The sequence below is a fragment of the Catharus ustulatus genome, chromosome 1 (assembly GCF_009819885.2).
Source record: "Catharus ustulatus isolate bCatUst1 chromosome 1, bCatUst1.pri.v2, whole genome shotgun sequence".
NCBI classification, from domain to species: Eukaryota; Metazoa; Chordata; class Aves; order Passeriformes; family Turdidae; genus Catharus; species Catharus ustulatus.
In genome coordinates, this window is record NC_046221.1 from 88,702,879 (window position 1) to 88,729,350 (window position 26,472).

The window sequence follows — 26,472 nt, forward strand, 5'->3', positions numbered from 1 at the left end:
AAAAGGGAAAAGAGTAATGAGTCTTGATACAAGTCTGAGTTAAGTGCTCAAGAGAGAAAATAATACTTGTGCTTTTATCTATTTATAATTTGTGTTAGTTTTAGGAAGGGAACAAGATATAAAATAAGGCATGAAATAAAATACAAAAATATATTGAAGAGAAAAGTTTTTTAGACCATTTGTCAGTAAGGTTTCCAGTATATTAATTCAATATATTTCTCTCTGATTATCTTTAGGTAAAAAGTGAAATTATTTTGGTTTTTAGCAATTAAAAAGAGCTAACTCTCCTTCTCATTTTCTACTTAACTAAATCTGACTTTATATAATGGTGTTCATGTGGCTGGTCAAAGTTAAGCTAAAGGATACAGCTATAATTTAGCTCCTGTGAAAGGTAATGTAAATGTGGAAATCATGAAACTCTATTGATGCAATTTTATTAAAACTATGATGTATTTCTGAGCACAAAGAAGCCATAGATAAGATGAAACCTTGTCCAAGGCCTGCATATTCATTAAATTAAAGGCTGAAAAAGTATATTTTTCTTTTACACTCAAATAGTGTAGAAGTACTTCTCTATTAAAATTAGCAAAGAAACTAGCTGTATTCCCCCTCACAGTATTTTTTTTAAATACAATTGCTTCCCGCCTTCATAAGTTTATTGTTTTTAAAACAATTAATAAAAAAATCAGACATCTGAGTTAAAAAGAAAAAAATTCTTCACAATAATCTTTCACCTACCTACAGGGAGGAGAAAATAAACCCTGGTATATACTTTCTGAGATTTGCAGTGTTTTCTGAGAGCTGCAATCCTGTGACAGCATCCTGTGTATGCACAACACTGAGGCAGAGTGCAGAATTATGCAAACCCAGTGGCAAGGTGCTGTACCTGGCATCTGCTGGGACTAAGCCATTGAGGCCAAGCATGCTTCTATATGGCTTCTATATGTCTGATTAAACCAACAGTTTACAAACCACCTGAAAATCCTGCTGAGCTCTTCAATTCGGTCAAACAAAAATTACTCAAGGATAGCGTCAGTGCCCCTTCAACTGCTCCCCTGGCTGATACCCATATTTGCTTCTTCAATGTCACTGAACTACAACAATTGACAGCTCTTTGTAAAGAAATAATGGCAATACTAGAGAGACTTGCCAATGGCCAGCTGCCACTGTAAACTAAGATACTTCTGAAAGGAGGAGTGGGAGACCTGCAAAACACATTGAGATGTAAAAAGTTCAACCTAACAAAGGTAGCTTAACCTAGCAAAGCTTAGAGGGGATTTGATTCCAGTTTATAGATATATGTGAGGGAGAAGCCCCTCATTCTTGACAGTACTTTGGTTTAGTAGATAAGCTGAAAGTTGGATAAAATGAAAATGAACAAAAACTTAAAATGAAAATGTGTGTACATTTTTCACATTAGTCTAGTACCGTAACAGATTTTGAAGAATGTGACAGATCACCCAGCACCCTATCCTTTAAATCTGAGTTACCTGTCTTCCTCTCAGATGTGATGTGTTTTAAGTGCATTGCCATTAGGCAGGACTCAGGATTTCTTCAAAGGAATTTTATGCCAAATCTTCATAAGCTTTAAACTAAGTGATAATAATGTTTCTCTGCAGCACTAACACCTATTAATAGAATTGCTGCTCTAATAAAATCAACCACAATTTTCACCATGGTTGTGCTGGAATAAGATTTTATTTCACAAGCATATAAATTTTTGCAGTTTGTGTTCTTGACCCAAATAGCTTAATCTTGCCTAACTATATTTGGTGATTGCTTATCTACCAAATAACAAAGTGATGCTGGTGATGCCTCCTAACCATGACAGAAGCTGATTGCCTGTATATGCTACCCATTACAACTCATTCTTTTTACTTGAGGTGGACCATTTAAAAGGTACTTTTATAGAACAAAATAGTTCTTCAAAGCAAAAGTGAATTCTTGAAATAATGTGCTAAAATATGTATTTCTGTAGGTACAGATAATAAAAATGTGAAGGAACATAATTCAAAAATGTAGAGTGTTTGTGAATGGAAGCTTTTCTACCAGTAAGACTATTATTACTGGCAATTAAATTACAAACCTATTGACTGATTACATAAAAAGTTGCATTTTTTTCTGCCCCCGATAACCAGGTACGTGATAGATAAGGCAGGCATGCACAAACCCCTATGCATCATTAATCTTTGGGTCTAATGGGGTTATTAGTACTGTGTCAGCAGATCAAACTCACACATCCATCTGCCTATCTGAACAGATTACACGCTTTACAGCACTCAAGAGAGAAAAAATGGCTACCAAATGATAGGCCATCAAGACATCCTTAAAGTCTGGCACAGTTCTCTCACTGCCAGTTCAGTTATGTTAGTCTGTAGATTTATTTTTTCATGGATTTGAGAGGAGTAGAGTTAAAAATTAACAGATCCTTAAAACTGTGAATTCTATTCTTTCTATGATAAAAGAAAAATATTGTTTATTTTTTTGAGGAAAAATAATTCTTAGAGAAAGTTTTTGCAGAGTTTTACTGAGAGCCATCACAGATATACAATATAATGAATATGAACTTGATGCCTGGAAATATGGAAGCAATGTTTATAGGGTAAGCAAAGAAAGGGAAGCTTGTATATTTCATGACTTGTGTTTTTCCTTGTGTAAGTCATAGGGGTGATAATTACACTTAACAGGGAAATATACATGTTTTAGTTTGATATTTTACAATTTTTCTTGTTTAGCACGACAAGTTAAAAAAAAAAAAAAAAAAGTGTTGTTTCCTTCCAGATTCAAAATACTGCTGAGAAATTCTACTGCAAATGCACATGATCAATGCAGTTTTTTGCATGTATTTCAGAAGAGATGGGGTATGAATTTAAGGGGCAAGACCAGACATGAATGCCTGAGCTAGTCTGTTATAACAGTGTTAGCAGTGCTCCCCGGGCAGCGTGCCGTAACATGTAATCATTTTACTTCCAGTTAAGCAAGCTGGCTTAAGCTGGACTTGGAGTGGTAACTCACACTTCCATATATGGGACAGCAATGCTTTACATGGAAACTGCTCTATGTTGGAAGGGTAGGAGGAAAAAGCATACAAGATTAGACACAAGGAAGCCATAATGTCAGACCTGTTGAATATAAGGTGAAAGAACTGGTCAGAAGAGTAATTGGAAAGCAAAGTTTATTAGCAGTGGGGTACTGTTATTCTCCTAATTTTGACATAAAATCCGAGTATGAGATATTTTTCACTGAAATGTCGTTTGTGTTCTTAAAAATTAAATTGATAGTTGACCTGACATAAATTTCATTCTTCCAATCAGAAAATAATAAATTGCATTTACTCTGTAAATACTCATTCCATGTCAGGGATTACAGGCGTATTATCTATTCATACTTTTTTTAGGTGGTATTTTATTTTGGAGGACAGATTTTTAACTTCATAATGTTCTTGGTGGTGTCATGCTGAAATTATTGTCTGTGTAGTGCAGTCCATTTTAACAATGTATAATGACTTCAAGTGTTTTTCTTTCCTTTTAATAAGTATTATGAAAGAACGTTATCTTAGGTTAGGTATTTTGGTCTTCTGGATCACATGTTCAGTATAAAATTAATGATGAGTGACCTCTAGCTTAAGTAGATGCTTCCTAAATTCTGCCAATTAGTCTAGTTGAGATTTGATTAACACTAAATAATAAATTAATACTATAGATTACCACCCTATTTACTCTACCTTTATTTTCTACTTTTTTATTTTTTTGCATTTACAAGTAAATTTCTATACCTTAGACAATCTGATTCTGCATTTTTAGTTCACTATGCTGTATGTGAAAGCGATTTTCTAGGCTTCCTTAAATATTTTGAATTGTGTGGGTAGCAGTCTCTCTCCTGTTATTTCTTTAAATGAACTTCCCTGTAGTAAGTGAGGAAATGATCACTTCATATTTCCCAAGCATCCAGAAAGCCTTTACCTCCACACAAAAAAATAATACCTTTCTTTGCTGCTGTTTGAAAGCCGTTTGCAAACATTGAAGTTCAAACATCTCTGTGTGAGAGAGATAAGTACTGGACTATAATCAACTCCATTACCTATAAAGCTTTACTGTTCAACTTTATGTAGAATTTCTACAAGCCAGCAGCTGCAAATTAAAGATGATCTAATTTTTTAGTCTGTGGATTTCAGCATACAGCATGAATTGACCTACTGACATTTGAATTGCTTTTATCTGTGATTGTGAGGTTACTTTAAATTACCATTTATGTCACACAGCAACTGGTCTCTGGCCAGTGGAGAGTATATTTTCTGATAACTGGGATCCTAAACTTCCTACAGTTGTCCCTAGCCTTCCCCACATCCATCAATCTCTCAGCATCAGTAACTACAAGACCTTTTACATTTTCTTTCTGACACAATGGAGAACTCAAGTCAGATATGATTTTCCTTCCTGCACCAATCTCATTGCAGTTATAAGCTTTCTGTTTTCCTTCTCTTTGCAAAAAATGTTTGTGAAATATATTGTTGCAAGTATGGTTTGAGAAAAATTACGTGTGAAAATTCAAAATTTGAGGAACTTTAAAGAAATATGAAACCTCCAACCTTTAGCATTCCGTTTTGACATTTTGAAAGTGAACTTTCAAAACTGGTTTTTGTTTTGAAAATGCCACTACTTTTAAAAAGAAAAATAAACACTGGAAAGTAAATTAAACATCAGTCTTAAAAATACCTATTAGTTTAAATTCTGCTGAGTATCATAAACAGGATCCTTTCATGTCCAAGTGAAGTTAGGCAAGGGGAAAAAAGTTAGCTCTGTACATATTTAATGTAGTACAGTACACCATAGTATAGAAAAATAAGCTGTGTCTACTCAGTTAACCTCTAATGGCTTTCTTCTTTTGAACTAGACTCACTGCTGCAGGGTTCCTGATCTTTATCACTGGAATTCATTTGCCTGAACTCTGTGTCTACTCAGTAATAAGATCAGCAAATCATAAATGTATCCTCTTTTGAGTTATTTCTCTACCTTTTCTGATGATCAAGGCATATATGAACAGAAGAGTTCCTGGTGCATCATAGTCATCTCATTCTCCTACTTTCTGAATTGACATTTAAAAAGGGAGATCTTTCTGCTTTCTCACTCATTTTAAGAGCATTAGGCTTATCAGATTCCTTCCACACTTGTGGCACAACATTCAGAAGTACGGAGAAGTTCCCAGACCCCTGCTCTGGATTCCAGTCAGGTGATGAAAGGGTTTTGCTTTAATTTTTGTCCTTCCTGATCCCGAAGTCTAGCCAGTATTTCTGCATATTTCTTGTTTTGACTCTTGTGTGGTGTTTCCATGTTTTTCCTGTCTTTTTTCATTAATCTGGAGAACAGAAAATACATCTTGTTTTCTGGTATGGGTACAGAGATTTTGTTGTTTTCCTTTAACCTTTGCTATTTCCTCATTGCCAAGTTATTTCTGCCATGACTGGAGTAAATTCTGACAGTTGCAAAGAGAGGAAAAAGTTGTGTTTCTATTTATTCCAATGAAAATGAGCTGATCTGTAAAAAACTGCCAAATGTTTTTTCCTTTTCTGCCACAGTCTGCTCCCCATACTTCCAAATGAACAGCGTTTTTTTAAAACTTTGGAATCTTCGAGAATTTGGGAGCATCCAGTGGAGGTGGCACTGACCTGTAGTTCTGGCCCCTCAGGACAATAAGCTGTCTGGTATCCTAAATGTATGGAACTATATCTGCAACCAAAAGCTGCCTACAGTCTCCTTATTAAAGTTGAAATGAAATAAAGGCATGTGATAAAATTTTGGAAGAATATATGGACAACTATGATCATGGGGTGAAGGACAGTGTTGATGAAAGTCATGTTTTTGGTGATGGCTGGGGATTAAACCCAATTCTGTAGATGGTATGTCCTCATGAAATTACTAATTGCCTTCAAAGTATTGTGTTAGCACTCATTTGATATCAGTAGACAGATTTCCACCGCTCTTAGTGGGCTTTGTATGGTTCCGGATTATACTTTGATTTGTAAATGTTGTATTAGCAAGGAGATTTCAAACTGTGTGGTTTGTTTAAAACAAGGAGGTTTTTTCTTAAATCTGTTCTTTTCTGTTGAAAGTGCATGTATTCTCACCACCGAGAAGGATTGAGTAATTTGATTTTGAGTCCACATATTATTAAGCACAGACTTATTTTAGTTTCATAAAACATTAAATAGTCTTCCAGATAAAACTGCTTTTGTTTCCCATGTATACCAGGCTGCTTGGTTCTCATAACAATGAAAGCCGAAGTAAAATATGTGAATAGTAATGAAATTACTGAGTTTATTTGTAGTGCTAATGTCCTTACTTGGTTCAAAGGATTTTATTAACTACTGGAGATTTGGGAACAAATGATGAATTGTCTAGGATGACCTTTTAAGTAGTAGATGTGACTAAAAGACTGACACACACGATGCCGGTAAAAAAAACCAACATAGCTCACTGGGGAAAGATGGCACAATGATGCAGACCAAACATATTCAATCAACACTACTTTCAGCAAAATGGGATGTGAAGCCAATGGGAGATTTGTCTATGCCAGAAATACAAGAACTATCCCAGGACAACTTGCATGTTCCTAAGCCAACCAGAGATTGTTGGAATTAAGACTTCTGATTGACACTTCATTCACTGTGACAATCTAAAGCCTTTCAATTTTGTTCTGTCCCTCTAAAACTAGTGAGGTTACTGTAACTTGGTTTAACTGAAGCAGGTGAAAGCTCTGTTTCTGTACCCCAGCAACTGAGGAGACAGCCCCCAAACTACAAAAGTGTGTAAGTTTGTGAATAGACCCATTGACTTCACTGTTCATCTGCCAAATATTAAGGAAAGTAATTCCTTCTTGGCACAAACCTTGCCCATGCAGGCACTTCCTGGCTCAGAGCTAGCCCCCAGCTTACTTTCCAACATGCCCCGGTGCAGTCAAGCAAGAAAAGCTATTATTGTCTCCTAAACATTCAGAGTTTACTTCAATAACTGAATTTTCTCATAATCTGAGATAAAAATGTTCCTGCTGCCAGATGTTAATTGTATTCAGTAGAGTAGCAAGAGTCAGACTGCAGTGACATGGACAAGGAGGGGCATATAAGAAATTTCCTTGGCTGGCATAGTTATTCAGGGATGCTCTAAACAAGGATTCTTCTTCCCCCAAAAAAAGTTTGTGCTATTTTAACAAGGAACAGTCTGTGACTGGAAAAAATGAGGATCAAAGAGGGAAATTCAAAGGCAATTCAATAGTAAAAAGGGTAGCTATCTTATTCAAGTTATCAAAACCTGAAGAAATTTCCAATTTGGCACTAAAGACCCAATATAAAACTCACAGAAATCCATCATAATCTTTCCACTCACTTATGTAGCTTTGAACAAAGCTTTTCTCAGTCCTTTTAAAGTAATTTTTGTACCTTCTTTGCCCACCTTTAACTCAGCTGCGATATGACATCCATCACAACCAGCATCAATCCGAAAGTGTAATTGCTCTACTGTTGAAAATAGGTGAGAAGAGATTAATTAACATCTTCATATCTCATCTTCTATGTAATGACTTTGTCATAAATGAAATTGTCCTTCTCTTATCATATTGTCATTTTCTCCAGTTTTTAACTGTGTGCTACACTTGGAAAGGTCAATTATCGTAAGTTCAAAAAATACATGAAAGTGAAGATGAACAACTGACATTTAACCTAAGTGATGATACTCTGCTTTTTAACTGTGAGTTTGATTAATTTAAAACCAATTTGGATCCATTCTTTGCTTCATTGGCTGTGCAATGAAATGCCAAAAATTTGACCCAAGAGAATATAATTCAAGATGGAATAGATGCCTAGTAGATATATATGTCTCACTCTCATAAATTCTCTAAAGTACTGAGCAAATGCAATTAAATTAAGGGAGGATTTTTTTTTTCTTTTTCCCTTTTTTTTTTAAAAATAGTTCTTTTGTTACTGTGTGATATTGCTACCCACCAAGAAGAAAACCAAGCCCCTGAAGTACATCTCTCTTTGATTTACTGACTCTGCTTTGGAAAGTGTTTGCTTCCATGACAATCTACTGTTGTAAGTGCTGGTAATGAGTAAACTCCTAGTAAAACTGTGACATGTTCTAATTGATCCTGAGCTGGAATGGCAGCACTATAACTCTGTTTTATTCACTGGTGATCATTTTAAGACTTTACTCTGACATCATTCACTGAAAGTGATATCCTTCCTAAAGTCTGTGTGATTTGCACAATAAGGGAATGTTTGAATTGAGAAAGTACCTTGAGTTTACGTATCTTTTTCTTTCTTGCATGCCTTTCAGTGGAGTACAGCGATCCATATTTTTTTAATTGTAGATATCTGGAAAATATATGAGAGATGAGAGTCATGACTTCTTAGGGTTTGTTTTTTTGGCCTTCCCAGTCCCTTTTCTTCTCAACTGTCTGGTCTCAGTTGCCTCACTGCACTAACTGCTTGTCCTACACCTTCAAACAAAAGTCCTTCAGCTTCTCCTTATTGTGTTCCTGTATCTTTCTGCAATTCCCAATGCAGTGTTTCTCTTCTAGATGGTACAAATCCTACAAGAACACTTCCTAAGGCACCAGTATTTCCTCAGTGAGTCAATTTGGGTTTGGGTCACTCCTCTTTCAGCTACTGAACATGCATGGTCATCACCACCCATTAGGGAAAACCTGTGTCATCAGGCTCACCAGGTTGCTTCAGCCTGATTTCCTCCCTGTTTGCAGCATTATAAAGGATACTACACATACACACACCTATCAGCAGCAAAGCTTGCCAGCTTTGAACAGCAGTCTGAACACAAAACCTCAGGTGTGTGCTTTTCCATGTAATGAATTTGTCATCTGGCAGTTACAAAAAAGGACAGTACATGCAGCCATGTTCTCATACAAAAAACCAAACAAACAAACAAACACACCCTCCCCCCTTTTTACACAAACGTAAACTGATTATTTTATCACAGTTTGAAAGTTTATTCAGCTTTTATTCACAGATGTATGCAGGTATTTTGTGTCCCACCAACTGTCTTGGTCATTCTCCCAACAGAAAAATGGCTATATAACACAAGGATAATGGCACAGCTTCATTGAGTTCTATTCTAGGATATTATCTGGATTAATTTAATTTCTTTGTTTATTCATGCCTATGTCTCCTAAATATCTTACAGCAGTGAGCTGCCTACATAATTTTAAACTTTCTTTCAATTGCAGAACATTATATGTCACTCAGAGATGCAGCACTCTTTTACTGAATGACCTACAGTCTCACCTGTGGTAGATTTACTGTGTGCATGCAAGGTCAGGTTTTCCATCATAAGACAAGTATGTGGCAAATCTGACTCTAATGGAGTTGTTTCAGCTTCTGTGTGCAGTGTTCATGTACTGATACTCTTTAAAAAATTGTGGCTTACTGTCTTTTCTCAGATAATTCTCTTTCAGTGTCTAATTTTCCTCTCTATTTGTCTGTGTGCTAATGCACTCCAGGATCCTAGTCTTTTCTGTCTCATAGGAGGACTGCTTAAGTCTACGGAGTCACAGAGCAGCTAGTAGTATTTAATGGCCTCCTGCTCTATTAGATGGAAATTGATTTTCCTCTTCCAGGCTAGTGAAAAATCCATAATGTGCTCAATCAACTTTGTTTGTGTAGCGGCACTGGCAACTGAAGCTACAGGTGAAGACATAGCTCTTCAGACATCATAAATGACAGTATCTTTTCTCAACATCACAGTAAGCAGAGTGCAGTAAAGTATTTCTCTAGCACTTTGCAGTAAACCTGGTAAGGACCTGATGGCTGACATTCGTCTGGCAGTGTATGTTGCTGAATTTCCCCAATTACATTTCACAACTGTGAACTCTCCTAGAAAAAGTTACATTATATGACCACAAATAATAAAATCGGCAAGTGCTTGCAGGTCATTGCCCGCAAACTTAATTGGAGAAATACTACCCAAATAGCAGTGCACAGTGGTGCATCTGTGGAGAGAAAGCCTAAGCTGAGACATTCTTCTGATAGCAGCCGTATATCTACTCAGGCACAGAATTAAATCATAATAATCAGTATTTATGACAAGTCTTTGAAAATAAGTATTCAATACAATAAGATCAAGTACTGCTACATCTTTATGAATTTTCAATTACTATGAGGACAGCAGTGCTTTTAGAGCGATCCCTCATTTCAGGAGTGATACTTCTAGGTTCAGGATGCATAATTTTATCTCTGCTTTCATATCTGAGCCTGAAACATTGAAATTAGGATTAAGAACGACCAAAATTATCAAGTATTACTGTAATGCTTCTTTCTTTGACCTTAATTTCTTTTGTAGAAGCTCAAAAAAATTAGTAGTCGTGGAATATGTTCACCCAGATCCAATATACCATTCTTTTATGTGAGGAGAGAGAATGGAGTGGAAACTTGGTCACCATAGCTCACCTTGATGGGTGCCTAGCCATAAGAGGTATTCAGACACCACAGTCTTGGCTGTAGCGTAAGAACCTGCATAGAATGCAATCAAGCTGAAAAATAAGTGGAAAGTGGAGTATATAGACACATTAACACCAAGGGAAAACTTTTTATAACAGTATAGAGAACATATTTTCTGGGAACGATGTCTTCTTTGTTTCTGCAGCAAGTTGGATGGAAATTTCCAGGCAGATATACTCACAAAGAGTAAGGCAAAAGAAATTAAAACAGACATTCACATGATAACGAGGGAGGACAGTCAAAAGATAGCCAGACTGCAGTCATAACGCCAGTAGGAGTATTGTTTCAGCTTAAGAAATTTCTTACTTTATCGTAATTTCCAGTGAAAACAATATCCACCAGGAGATAGAAAAGAGTATTGAGAATTGGTAAATTGAGGTTCCAGTTCATCCAATCACCTCTTCTACAATCTAGATAGATAATACAGCCTCAAGACAATTAATGGTAGTGTATTTGAATGTAAAATGAGAATATGAATATTCCTCCTCTTTATCTCACAGAAGAGTTTTGAAACATCACATAAGCTGTAACTTTCAGGAAAGATAATAAGAACAAAATGTTATTAACATCCTATCACTAGCTCTATTGTGTTTTCATTTTATCTGTTAATGACCATGGTTTCTAGAAATAAAGACTGTGACGCTGTGGAAGTCAGGCTTCTCTTTAAGCAGGGCACTCACATGAAAGGACTGCAACATTTGTCTTGTTCTGTGTGTTATGTGTTTGACACTCAAGTTTTCTGAAGAGGCAAGGCTACAGGGGAGCCCTGCAGAGTTGGTAGTTCCTATGAAGGAGATCCAGCTCCTTCATTCTAGAGTTGCACAGAAGTAACTATGCAAGCATGACTGGGGTGTTAAGCACTGGACTGAAGAGAGAAAGGGAATTGTGGTGGACATGACATTCACAGACCCTCCTGCTTTTCACTGCCCAGCTTGTCACTTCCAAAGTCACTCTTTAAAAAGTGTGTGCTCATGAATGTCGTTATGGAGATGAGGATATATATGACATACTGTAGGCATGGACTAATTAAATCCTGCCTCTATTTCAAAGGACATGTCTATAGTTTAAAAAAAGACAACAAAGAAAAGAAAAAGTGTGTCCTTTACTGATACACTTTCCTTTATGTGAATTAGGTAAAAGATGAAAATACTAACAAAGGAAAGATTATTAGGATTTTGAAATGAGTTAAGCTTTCAAATTTATACCAGAAGCAATGACTTGAATTAAAAAAAGACATCATTAATTCTGTATCAGTTAAAAACAGCAAGAAAATCCCTACTGTATGGTACTATGATGTTTCGTCTAGCCAGACATTCCACCATGACAGCAACAAAAAGAGCTGTTCATCAGCAAGGGAAAACATATGAGTCTGGATTGTTTTTCAAATCCATTCACCTGTCCTTCCCAAATTCCACAGCCATTGTATTGAGCATGTCAGATAGTACATATTCCTTTTAGTATCAGCTCATAAATCTATTCAGGAGGTTGTTCACAATCCTTTGAAACCACTCATTCTTCTACCTCTGCAAAATCCTGTGGCAGCAGCTCCTAAAGTTCATCAATTTCTCTGTGAAAGGGTATTTTATTCATCAGTTTTAAAGTGATGTCCCACTAGTTTCAACAAGTACCCCTAATACTGCATGGTGGGATGGAAAACCAGTCACCCAATCCACTATATTCATCATCTTGTAAGCCCTAGTCAAACTGTCAACACACCTTCTCCTCATAAAATTTAAGATCCCAGGCTGTTCAAAACCCCTCAGACGTGTGTGATACTTCATCCCTTGATTGTGTTTGCTCCCCTTCTCTGCTTCCAAATCTGCTACATCTGTCTTGGGATGTGGAGCCGAGGACTGCATTAAATATTCAAGGCATGAGTGCCACGGGGTTTTACAGAGGCAAAAGACAACCATCTGCCTTGTTCTCAAGATTTTTCCTGACAGTGCTCAACATTTTGTAGTCTTCTGTTGGCTATTGCTGCTCATTGCAGAGAATAATCCATGGTGACTCCTCAACCTCTTTACAGAGTTTAATTTCAGCAGCAAATGTTTCAGACTTCTTAAATGCAGTCCAATATGGGCAGTTTTTACAACTGAGATCAGAACAAGCATGTGTGCTGGTATAGGTTCTCTGCTTCTTGCACCTAAATCAGACCTTTTTTCCTGAAGAGACCAGCTGGAGAAAGTAGTTCTGCTGTCACTAATCCCTTGCAGGTAGTTTTCCCTTCCTTGCAGTTCACCAATTCCTTGTATTGCCATAGAAGGGGAGAGGACTAAGCCTGCTATTACTGCTGCATACTGCTGCGTTTAGGAGCTAAAACTGACCTTTCTTGTCTTTAGCCTTCTCTCTCTATTTACTTCTCTTCAAGTACACATCCAGAGAAGTAGAAAAGAAAATATTTTCTCTTCCAGAGTAGAAGCTGTGGGATAAGTGCTCTCTTCTGTCCTCCTGCCATTTGGTCAAGAGTCACGTCTGTTACAGTTTGTGTTTTACATTTGCTGGACACGTATCGAACATTCTACTTCCCTGAAATGCATCCTTTCTTTAATTTGCTCTTGGGAGAATGATGTTTTCTCGATGGATAATGCTATAAACGTGGTGCTTTAAAGGTCTTTCCTACCCACTTACAGCTACCTATAGTTTTATTTTTAATCAGGTCAAACAATTTCTTCCATCCTGCAGGAAGGTAATTGAGGCTTCTGCTTTTTAGGCTTTCTTATAGAGTCTGCCCCAGGGCTAGTAATAACAAAACAGTAAATAGTGTATTACAGCTCTTACAAGGTTAAGATGCTTATTCTAGTTTGAAATGTCAATGTTTTGCTATTTCCAGCAGCACAGTGCAAATCCGCGACAATGCCTTTCTAAGGTACTAATGTAAAATGTTAGAGGTTTTGTAGCCTGGATGTTCTTGGCATCAAATCAGATCTGCTAATAGGAACTATAGGGTTAAATCTCACATTAAACAGATTTAACTCTACTAATTTATAGGATGCATCAACTTAACTGCTTCCACAGAAGAAAAATATCCACTGCATTTTCTCATCCACTTACTACTGCTGTCATTTCATTTATTTCATCCCTTCATTACCCCCACAAACAAAAGCTTTAATATAAATGTTATGAATTTGAGGGAAACCATTCTTGCTAATTAAAAAAAAAAAATAAAATCATGTTTTTTTAACAATTCTATGGTTAAGTCAGAACAGATACAGTAAATTCACAAATACAAGCCGCACTGAGTATAAGCCGCATCTCTGGGTGTTGGCAAACATTTTGTTTTTTGTCCATAAATAAACCGCACCCGAGTATAAGCCACTCTGTGTTCGCAGCGAGGACCCGCGTGCAACAAAGTTGCCAATTAGTAACAGAACCGCGGCAGAGCGGGGTTTACTGGCTCGGCTCGGGCCATGAGGGCTCGGGGCTGCCGACAGGGCTGGGTGGCCCAGCTCGGCGCTGCCGCTCAGCGGGGCCGCTCGGGGCCGGCCGCCACCACCGCTGGGCTCGGTCACCCCGGCCCGGCGCTGCCCCGTGGTGGCAGGGGGGGCACAGAGCCCGCCGGCACCTGCGGTGGCCATGGGAGCCGGGGATGTAGCCTGCCTGCTCCTGCGGCGGCAGCACGCGGGGACGGGAGCCCCCCGAGCCGTGGAGCCAGCAGAAGAGAGCTGCCCCTGCTGTCCCCGAGCCATGGGGCCAGCAGGAGGCAGCTGCCCCGCCTTCCCCACCCCCTGTGCTGCCTGCACAGAGCAGCTCCACCTGCCGTGCAACAGAGTATCAATTTGTAACAACCACGGAAATGCAGGGTTTTACTGGCAGGAACTCGACTTTGCAGTTTGGACTGACTTGGTTTGCACTCTCAGGGTTGAAAATGTCAGAAAATTATTCACATATTGGCTGCACCTGAATATTAGCTGCATTCCCGGTATGGGAGCAAAATTTTGGTCAAAACAGTGCGGTTTGTATTCGTGAAATTACTGTACTCTTATTGCATGAGCTAAAAGCCTACCTGCAATGCCAGTTGCAGCCACGCTTTAGATAAATCCTGACTGTCTCATGGAAAAAAAATAACAAACAAAAAATTAACCTAACTAAAACAAAAATACAGTGGTGACTCTACAAACCAGCCAGACTATTACAGGAATTTGCCATGCTGAAATACTTTTTAAAAATTGTTGTTGATCAGTTGATCAGATTATTGAGTTAAAATACAGTGATTCACCATCAATGATTATCTGAACCTTCTGGCTGTTGCTCTCTACTCTCTACTTTTAGAACTTTTCTCAGCTGAAGCACAATTTCAAAAGTCCTGAACTGTAAAGCTGCACAACTAGGCAAGATATCAGTACAGTTTTTGAAAAGGAAATTTTGTATCATTTTGTAAAAATACCTTCACAGAAATGAGCAGAACCACAGCTTGTCCTGTCAGTTGGGATGTGTCACCATGCCCCAGTTTCAAAATCTAGGTGACCAGCCTTTCCAATCACTAAGAGACTCACTACATGTGCATGTCAAAGTCCTGTTGTTTCTCTCATAGGGAATAGCCACTAAATTCTTTTTCAACACCTTTTTCAAAGTTCTGACTCTTGTTCTTCTGCTAGAAGAGAAAGAAAAAATCTGCTTCTTTTGTGAAAAATTTACATCTCTATATCCAAGTTATTATCTATAGTACAATATATATACCACGATTATAACCCGCACTATTTTGACTAAAATTTTGGTCCTAACCCAGAAATGTGACTTATAATCAGGTGCGGCTTATATATGGACAAAGAATGAAAAGTTGCTGTTTTAGTTTGCAGGTGTCTGCTGAGAAAGGCCGGAGCTTCTCTTTGAAATTATTATAAATTATTATAATTTTGAAATCAAGGGGCTTTCAGGCAAAGATATGGGAATTAGGAATAACAGTTTTTACTAGGGAAATTAAAATAGGAATGCAATGCTACAAAGGAACAAACCCCAAGCCCTGAAAAAGTCAGAGTACAACCTGACACCCCATCAAGCAGGGTGTTGGTAGCAGTTCAATTAAATGATGGCTGGAGTCCTTTTGTGGTGACAGATGTGATTCAGGTGAAGTAGTGGTTCAGTAGAAGGTGCAGTTTCCCTCCGGAGGTCCAGTGGTGATGTGGAGAAATCCAGTTTTCCTCTGGAGTCCAGTGGAGAAAGGGGCTCCCTTAGTGTCCCAAAACCTCTGTTTTTGTTTTGGTAAGAAATGTTGGGCTCTTCACCCTGACTGGAGCAACTTCCAATGGGATGCAGTAATTTTATCAGTCACACAGTGGGACTCAATGGGCCATTAGCAGAAAATGACTCTCTGGAGGAAGGACGGATTGTGAAAAGATAAAGAACAATGCCCCACCTGGTTTCAATGGATGACCCATTAGCAGAATATCTCCTACGGAGATAAGGATCACTGCCTCCACCCTCAACAGATGGTGATAGAATAGATACCTTTTATCACACTCTGTATTGTAACCCAAGACAGTTGCCGACGCCTGGATGTGCAGCTTATAATCAGATGTGGCTTGTAATCGTGACATTACTGTATATCTAAATCAATTGTTAATTTCTGGTGATGAAGGCAAATCCATATATTGATATATAGATATGCAGTGATATATATGTATTGATATAGAAATGCTGAATGCCAAAAGACACAGTAGGAGTGTCCAACTCTAAGTGTAATGACATATTTTGGGAGAAAAATGGATAGACAGGCAGAGAGTTAGGAAGAACAAGACCCAGAAAGTGTAAGGGTTTTTGAGATGCTTGTGGCCTGTCCTGTAAGGCATAATAGATTAAATAATAGGGAGCATGACCTGAAATAACAGACTGAAGTCCTGTGCATGGCAAAATCAATCTAAGCCTATAACAAGGCACATAGCTTCACAGCTCCAAGGTTTTCTGAACTGCATTGGAAAGTATCTTAAATCTGAAATTTACGACTTGAACGTGTTTCTATAAATTATGTCAGATGGAAAAATCAACAACATTCTTTTTTCTTCCTGCTGTTGAAAAGAAGTCAAGCTTTTTAGTTTGTTTTTAAATAAAAATATCTTTGCAGATGCCTTCAAAACTTTTGTTAAAACCTGACATTTGGAAATGTTTTCCATGAATACAAAAGTAATTTTCAAACCATTTTATTCAGGCAAAACCATGCTACTTTCCTGATGTTCAGTTCCTAATTAGTGGTTAAACATCTAAGCTCTCATTTTAAGACAAAGACAGCTTAGTTAAAATGATATATTCTTCAAAACACACTTCTCTCAAAAACTACCATCCACTGTTTCTTTTTATTAAAGTTCCAGATGTGCTAACATTTATATATTAAGCCATTTTTATATTAAGTTCTTAATAAGCAGCACAGCCTGTGTTCAGCACTGTTTACAAGTTTCCTGTGGGCTGCTACTTTCCTTGAATACAACTTCGGTGCTCTTTGCACATATGGATAAGGCTTGGATTTTTGTTAGTTTTTTTGTTTGCATCTTAATAGCATTTTGGTTGTCTGGATATCCTATTTAATCTATTTTTTTTTTCTTTTGCTTCATTGCTTTTATATCCTTCTTATAGTCTTTATATTCTTCTTTTATATCCTTCTCCCTCATGTTCTTTTTCTTCAGCACCTTCTCCTACCAGCACCCTATTCTCTTATCTTCCCACACATTTGTTCGTTCTCCCATTTCAAGCTCACTACTTTCCTGTCCTGCCCATTGTACGTAATTATTGTGTCTTTAAATGCAAGGAAAGTTAATTAATAATATAACTGCGCTTAAGCCTGCATATATTTGCATATATGTGAATATACATATTAGAAGTCATGTATTAGTAGTATCATTAAGTGTGTATACCACAGTACTAAAGTGTTACTGTTTACTAAAGTTTACTGTGTACTGACGTGTGTAACTACTGAGGCAGGGTTTCTCCTTCAAAGGTTGTCTGCCAAAATTGCCTGAACATTCCTGTCTTGCCCCCTTCAGGGTACTTTTCACTTTAGCAGCAAAAGGATGAGAGCTGTGGTGAATGCAGAGCTGCTGTGCTACAGACTGCTGAAGGCTACAGAGCCATCCTGTTCTGGCTACTGAAGAAATGAGAGCAAACACTCAAGTTTGTGCCTTGTCAGTCTGCAGCATTACTTGTGTAAAAGCGTTCATTTGCAGCACAGAGGAGTTCTCTGAAATACATACTTTTCATGAAGCAGAGACAAGTGGAGAAACAATAGAGGATAAACAAAACAAGTGTGTCCTTGATCTTGTTTTTTCTACCATCAGAAGATTCTGCTACTGGCTTCAAACATGACAAAAAGGAAGCACAGATATTTAAGGGAAAGGACACAGTTTATATGTTGACATAAACACAGTAGGGAAAACAATGCTTGGAGTAAATAGAAGAATTCTTGATTTTATTTAAAACTTTTTTTTTTTAACATATTTTTCCCATTTTCTTGTACTTTCTTTGTAGAGTTATAGATAAAGCAGGAATGATGAGGCTGCATTGAATGTGCCAAAACTGATGACTGTTCAAAGAAAGTTCAGTCCTTTTCAGGTGTAACTTTAATGAGTGCGATGCCTTGAATCCTCCATTGTCTCATGATTGCATTGTCTCATGTGGTCTAATTTATTCTGTGTAAGATAGACTCTTCCTGTGTAGCTCAGAATATGTAGCCCCTGCTCCAAGTTACTGCACTGTGTGCTGGCAAGAAGCCAAAGGTTTCCCATTAATTAAATAGATGGCACCATCAGCAGTTCTCCTAGTAGCAAGTCAACCAAGCACCAAAGAGGTGGTGGACAGGAGTAGGGTGACAGGGAGCACATGGTAGGAAGACGATTCACTAATCTAGATAATAATATTGTTAAAATATCAGTCAAGGTTTAAGATTGCCCCATGTAAATCTCATATCTGTCTGAGACCATCAGGACCTTTAATCCCAACCCTGCTTACTTAAATGAACTCAATAGGAAGTTATTGACCTATCTAGGATGAAAAACCTACTTCTTGTTTGAGTCTAAAATGATTGTTACTAGCAGGGTCCAATGAAAAATGGTGATTCAGAGTAGTTGTCTCTTGACAAAATTCCTTTTCTTTTTTATTTTTTTTTTAACTCTAAAATTAAACAAATTGTGATATCTTTCTCTAATATGTGACAACTAATAAAACTGACTATCATAGTGCAAAATTATACCTGGGGATTAATTGTTCACAGAAATGTTAATGAGGGTTGAGTTTAGTATTAATCCAATTCTATGAGGTTTGGAAAGCTGTTAAACTGAACTCAGAAGCCAAAAGAAAGATTGTATTGGATTACTGGGTTTGCGTTATGTTTTACCCACCACAAAGCCCAGAGAGTGTGTAGAATATCTCTTACCACTGAAAATCCAACTCCCAGTAAGACTCAGGGCCAGGCTGGACAGAGCTCTGAGCAACCTGGTCCGATGAATGGTGTCCCTTCCCACATCAGGGGGTTGGAACTAGATTATCTTTAAGCTCCCTTCCAACCCAGGTCATTCTACGATTGTATGATTCTATGAAGCCTGAGTTGTACCTACAGGATATTTGTTCTGGATTTTTTTCCTTTTTTCAGTAAAATTTTTTATACCCTCTCATGTCATTATGTTAATAACTAACCATTTTCTGGTATAACAGCTTCAGATTCCGTGATGCTAATTGGACATGTTGCAAAATTTTGTCAGAGAAGGAGAAAATTAGGATGCATCATTAGCTACTGTGATGCCTATATTCATTAAACTGTATTTCCCTCCTTCTTTACAAATTATGGCCTTATTTATGGTTGTTTCTCCTTGGATTTTCCTCTATGATGTTCTCAACACTCCCACTGGTTACAAAACAGTTCGAATTTTTGTTGACTTTTCAATATCTTGAAAGCACTTGGAATCTCATGGGATAAAGACTCCAGAGAAAAGTATCAAAAGAGATTTACCTTGTTGAACTAACTAAATCACAGTTGCCTGAAAGCAGTAGGCAGGAAAGATCAGTAGTTATTTAGATCAAATTTTCTTTACAAACACTGTGAATCTACAATGCAGATACAATACACACTGATCTTTGTGCCTCAAGAAGTCCAACTTGTAATCCCACGGTAGATTTTAGAATGCTACTTCTATTCAGAGAAAAAAGGCAACAGCAGTAAATACAGAAACTGAATGGATTTATATTTTTAGAATGAAACTTTATTCTGTGAAATCAAAACTATCAACTTCACAGGATTTGTAAACTATTTTTTAACAATTTCTGGGACTTATGCTTCTCATGAGCAATTCCAAGAAATCTTCAACTTTCCAAGGAGTAATTCAGTGTTCTTTTGGTAGCAGATTTTTAAATTTTTTCTTGTAAGATTTGTGGAAAGGAATTTCTTTAATGCTGGAGTTATATGGGACAGTCCTTTGGCCAGGTAACATAAATCCCATTTTGACTCAATTTCTGTTTATACTCTGATTCTTTTAGTTCACCTTAGGCAAATAAACCTAAATAATATAATAAATCAATACTTCTGAGGAAGAAGACTGAGTTTGACTGAATCCTAGTGCATTGACTTCCACACCTGACTATGCCACTTAGCTGTAAACAACCCCTTTTTTATGATGGCGAAGCAGAATACGCAAGTTTAATTCTCTCATTAAGAAACAAACTTGAAACCATCTTTCAAGGACTAATGTAATAAACATCTTTGAAAATTACTATAATAAATAAAACTATTGTAAGATGCATAGTTATGAATATTTATGCAAGTATGTGTTCAAGAAAAGAAAAACAGTGGGAAGAAAGTGTTTTGGGATGGATTGACATTATTTTGCATGCACATAGAGTCTCAGGAAGAGCAAACTCGTCTTTTACTTCTTCCTGGCATCACTTAGTGACTATCATTGTTCATTCAAGGCATTTTTGGCTGAAAAAGGAGATGATTGAAGGAGAGAAGAACTACAGAAAAATTGATGCAAAGAGGTGAAGATCAGCCTCCTTTTTATAAGGTGCAGAACACACAAGAAACAATGGACTTCGGCCACACCAAGATATGTAGATAAGGCACTGGCTAGGTGGGATCCTTCAAAATGTGAACAATTAAGACCAAGAAACTACTTCTCTGGGAGATTGCAGAGCTGTCACTCAAGGTCTCTAAGAACACTTTATGCAGAAGCCTGCCAGAAATGATGTTGCCCTAGAATGGACTTGTTGAACAATTGTCTTTCCTTGGATCTAGTTCTTCTGTCTTCCCTTTTCTTCTTCCACCTGATCAGTACTGGAGGCTACATCATTACCTCTATCTTACAGCAGAAACCAACTTGCCAAAGCTGTGGGGAAAATCTGGGATGTCCCTTTCAGTATTTGGAGAATGGGGAAGGAAAAAAAAAAAGAGAAAAAAATTACTGATGTCTTTATTTATTTTGCAGAAATTTCAACTATTAAAAACAAGTCATAAATTGAAAATTTGGGGAGTATTCATTGCTTTTTCCCTGCAAAACAAAGACTACATTCATCCCCCCAATAGGATAGAGAACAAAAGTGACAACGGATTTATGTGGTGCCAATGATTTTGGCAGGAAGGAAGGACGGGTCTTTCACAATTAAGTGCAAAAGCACTTATGGGACTTGGATGGAGATTGGCAATATGGAGGTGGGGGACAAACAAGCAAAGATAAACAGGCCCAGATACTCATCAAAACAACATGATTGCCACCTGATAGAAAGGTCTGGAAGTGGCACTTTCTTGGAAATAAGTGATTATGTAATGAGGTGAGTTTTGCTTTTTTTTCGAGAATTCTCTCACTCTTCATAACAGCTGCAGTTTCTCTGCCTGTGTCAGTCAGTACTCCAGAAGTTTTTCCTGAGCCATAATTGTTCATGTGGATTTGCAATATCCTTCTGTCTCTAGACTTCTCAACAGGACTCAGGGAATGACAGCTTGGACAAGAAAAATTGGTGAACCTTACAAGAGAATAAGTACCTACAAATCAGATTCACATAGGTAAATCATGACTATTCTGTCATAAGAAGAAGAAAAACTCAATGTTTACATATTAGGAAAACTGAAAAACAAAAATAGACGAATTTTGGTTGTGGAAGTAATGTGGGAGAGGGAGTGTGAGAGGAACACTAGGAACACTGTGTGTCATATTTCATTAATGAAATACAGCAAAAAGGCATAAAAAGACCAAAGGGGAGGAGGACAGTGGGAATATAGACATAGAGAATGGAGGTCAGAGAATAAAGAGCCTGCAGAAAAGCAGAGTTCACATATTCATTTTTTTGTCTACTCTTGACTTGTATGTGTTCAATGTCTCAGCAACCAGATCTGCTCTGAGTGGTGGCGTTGGATGTGATGTTAGACATCCGGTGTTCCGGGTATTAACTTTGTTGGGTTATTTTTTAAATTAGCAAAGCAGTTTATAGTTGCTAAAAAGTTGTTTATTGCAGAAGCACATCAGTTTCAAAACCACAGTCACAGATGTTAGAGTTCATGCTAAGTTTTAGTATAAAGTCCCAAACAGAAGCAGAAGCTGTTCCCGGAGGTCCCAGTGGGGCCAATGTTGCTGGGCAACTCCTCTTCTTCTCTGGTGTTGATGATGGCAGCAAGGAAAGCAAAGCAAAAGCAAAATGGTAAAAGCAATAGCTAAAAGCGATGGCAAAATGCACCAGCTCTTTCCAATGCATGCTCTTATATGGAATCTTCCCAACAAGCTAAGACACAAACTCAAATCACTACTCCTTAACCTATTAGAATTCTAGTCTCTTAGCACGCCAGGTTACATCTATTATGTCTAAAACTATGTTCCTGGAGCCTCCACTGAAAACACTAGTATGTTTTTCAGCCTTCACTAGAACTCGCACTTCTACTCTGGCATCTGAAATCTTTCACTCACTGAACGTACTAGAGCTCATTCTAAAACTTACTTACTGACCCAGTTACTTATCCTAAAACTTAAACTTATACCTCTACTTTATGTGTGAGTGGCTTAAAATACTTTAATCCATTCAAAGGCTTTAATTCAATCCCTGCACTCTGATTTCTCTCTAAAGAATTCAGAGAGACCCCTGACTTACTGACTCCAACCGTTGGACAACATGAACTCTGAAGATCACTTCCAACACAAATAATTCTTTCTTATAATAAAGCAACTGCAAAAGGTACTATTTCTATACTAAGAATATACTGCTTCTTTCTTCTCAGAGTTTCTGGTTAGTGATAAATAATCCCACAATGTTTACCTAACAGCTCTTCTTTTACTTTTGAGCTTCAGGCAACACATTTGGATGTGCTTTCCATTCCATTGAGCCCTGCCAAGGATTTTGTCCATAGAAGAGCAATGTTAGCCAGAACCCAACTTAACTCAGTCTAGTGATATGATCTGATCCCATCTTGCAGCACCAGGACAAAAGACAGTGAAATGCACACCTTGTTTCAGTTTTATTCATATTTGATGTTTGATCCATATTCTTGCACAGTTGCACAAGTTTCATGCTGAGGGGAGTTTGAAGGGAATTAATTTTGTTTCACCCTCACAGTGAATTCCAGCAATGTGGAACATACTAATTTCTGGAATTCTCACCTAAATCCTTCTAAAAGCAAAGATTATGAAACTGCAACTTGGGACCTTTATGGTAAACACTTTAAATTAATGTAACTGGCCATGCTCTTAGTTATTTCATATGAGCAGAATGCAAAAATTGTCTTAAAAGGGGTGAAGTGCTTGTCAAGGGAACCCTGTGCTTGAAAAATATTTCCTTTGTCAGCATGAAAAAAGCTGATGGCATGAAGGATTGAAAACATATAGGTCACAACAACCTGTTAGCTAGGCTCAACTATTACCTTGAGAGGCAGAGTATAAAGTTGCAGGTGCAATAAAATGCTAATACAAAGCTCCCATTTAAGGCAAGTGCCATTTGGTCACTAGGGAAGTTGTTTTCCCTGCAGTGGATTTATTTTCCTGAAGTGCTAGAATTTTTATCCCTTTCTGTTTCATCTTGGAAAAGAGGGATAATATTTCATGAAGGAGATAATGAAAACCATCTAGGGAGCCATCAGACAAACAAACTTCTAGAAGCTGTATTAAAAAAAAATTCCATCTCTGCTTGCCTCTTATATGTGTGAATCACAGTTTTACCACCTCCTTTGAGAAATGACAGATTTAATATATGCTCCATCTAAGTAACAGATGTGTGTATAACAAAAAGGTGTGGAAGGAGACTTCTTAGAAATAAAACTGCTCAGTGGAAGAGAAAATATTTGAGCATAAATTTCAAAGGCTTGTTTCAGCAGATAGTTTCAGGCTTTCTAGGCAAAGCCTAATAGTAATCACTGCTGTTAAGAGAATCAATATGATCTAGGTATATGGAACAGAACAGTTCAGATGCATCTTTACCTGATGCATCCCAATATTTTCCTATATATAAGCCTTTCCTGCATAACTTCTCTAGTTTCAGTGTCCCTGGAGGTCTAGGGTTTGTGGTTTTCCAATGCCTAACCCTAGATAGAACAGTAGAAACTGCTATTTGCTGAAATGCCAAGTACATGGGGGGTGCAGAGCAGGAAGGTGTGGAGGAATTAATATTGGGGCAGTGCCATGATCCCCTTGGCACGTGTTTTGTAGGGTCAGGGTGTCTTGAGCTCTGGGCTTTGTACTTTTCTCAACCCGAACCCTAAGTGGAGCAGTAAAAGCAGCCTTTTGCTGAGGCTGGGGTGCCCTGCACATGAGTGTTTCCAAAGGAGCAAGGTGTGGAAGGAGCAATGATGGGACAGTGCTGTGCTCCCCTTGGCATACCATTTGCAGTTGCAGTGTCCTTGGAGCTCTGGGCTTGGTAGTTTTTTTTCAAGCCTGAACCTAAGCAGAGCAGTAAAAGGAGCCTTTGCTGAGGTGCCCAGCACATGGGTTATGCCAAGAAGAAAGGTTTAGAGAAATGGGCAAATGGGGTGTTCTTTCCTTCAGTGAAATGGACCAAACCTTGCTGAAATGTTCTCATCAAAATCCACAAATTAGGGAACAAAGCGAAATGAGGAGACAGAAGAAGATGCTGATGTAATTAAATGCTATTTAAAAACAAAAATTGATATGAAATGCTAATACATTTTTTTAAAAATAAAAAATTTTCTGATTTCGAGATTTCAATGCACATAATTTTGGCAAGTTTCAGTGTTTTTCACTGCACCTCATATCATCCCAATCAATTTTGTAGAATTCACTCAATTTCCAAATTTTCTTTTTTTTTTTTTTCCGCTGCGTTAATTTATCATATTTCTTTTCCAGAGTGTTTGTTACACTTTCTTTTCTGATGTCAAGATTTAATTTCCTGTCACAAAATGAAATTATTCTTCAAAATGAAATTATTCAAATTGTGGAAGGAAATGAAGTTGTGTAATTTCAATGAGGATCAATTTGGCAAGGTTTCCCTGCACTTCATGTCATGCAATTTTACTGTTTTCATTTTGGAGAAGAATTTTTTTTTTAATTTTTAAAAATTATTTCTCATCCATTTTTCTCCTTTCTCTTGGTTTGAATTTGTTCCCTGATTTCAAGATTTCTATGAGTATAATTTTGGCAGGTTTCAGTCCTTTTTTCTTCACCTCATTATCTCTCAATCCATTTCATTGGATTAACTTTTTTTTCCAATTTTTCTTTTTTTTTTTAATTGGATTTTATTTTATCATATCTCCTCTCCAGAGATTTTGTTACATTTTCTTTACTGATTTCGAGATTTCATTTCCTTTCATGAAAGGAAATTCTTTAAATTCTAATGTCTCTCAAAATAACAGATTTTGAATTTAAACTCTAATTTTGAGCCTAATAAACCATATTATTTCAAACTTAATCTGTAGTTTCCAAGTTAAATGCCTTCCTTTTGCAAAGAACCAGTAAATTCTTGATTAGTATAAGAAAAAAATTTAGCATTCCTGATACTTCAGTTCCTAAAGCAAGTATTTGGATTTAGATGCCTGATAGAAACTTTATGTGAAAATTGTGGAACTGAACAGAGAAGTTTAGGGATTTCTAAGATCACTCTGACTAGTGAGAGCAATGAATATTGTCTACCTTGATTTCAATAAGGCTTTCAACACTGTCTCTCAAGAAATCCTATTGGGCAAGTGCAGAAGTGTGGATTGGGTGAATGGACAGTGGAAGACATTGAAAACTGGCTGAATGACAGATTCCAGGGTGTCATGATAGGTGGCACAGCATCTGGTTGGAGGCTTGTTGTTGGAGGTGTCGCCCAAGGGTCAGTACTGGGCCCAGTCCTGTTTAGTTTCTTCATCAATGACTTGGCTGAGGGGGGAGATGTCCCTCCAGCAAGTTTGCTGATAACACAAAGCTGGAGGAGTGGCCAATGCTCCAGAAGTCTCTGCAGCCCCTCAGAGGGACCTTGACAGGCTGGCGAGGTGGGTGGAGAGGAACCTTCTGAAATTCAACAAAGGCAAGTGCAGGGTCCTGCACCTGGGGAGGAATAACCCCAGGCACCAGCACAGGCTGGCTCAGAGGGCTGTAAGCAGCCCTACAGCGAAGGACCTTGGGGCCCCAGTGACAACAAGCTGTCCATGAGCCAGCAGTGCTCTTGTGACCAAGAAGGCCAGCTGTGCCCTAGGACGAGCATTTCCACCAGGTCAAGGGAAGTGATCCTGTCCCACTGCTCAGCCGTGGTCAAACACATCTGGAGTGCTGTGTCCAGTTCTGGGCTCCTCAGTACTAGAGAGACATGGAGTTCCTGAAGCAATTCCATTGGAAAACAGATGATTAAAAAGGGAACATATCCCTTTTGAGGAAAAACTGAGATACCAGAGCCTGTTCAGCCTCAGGAATAGGCAATCAAGAGGGCACCTCATCAATGCCTGTAAATCTGAAGGAAGGATGTCAAGAGGACAGATCCAGGCTCTTCTCCACAGTGTCAAGGAACAGGGTAAGAGGCAATGGGCAGAAACTGGTGCCCTGGAAGTTTCCCCTAAACATGAGAAAGAACTTGTTTACTGTGTAGGT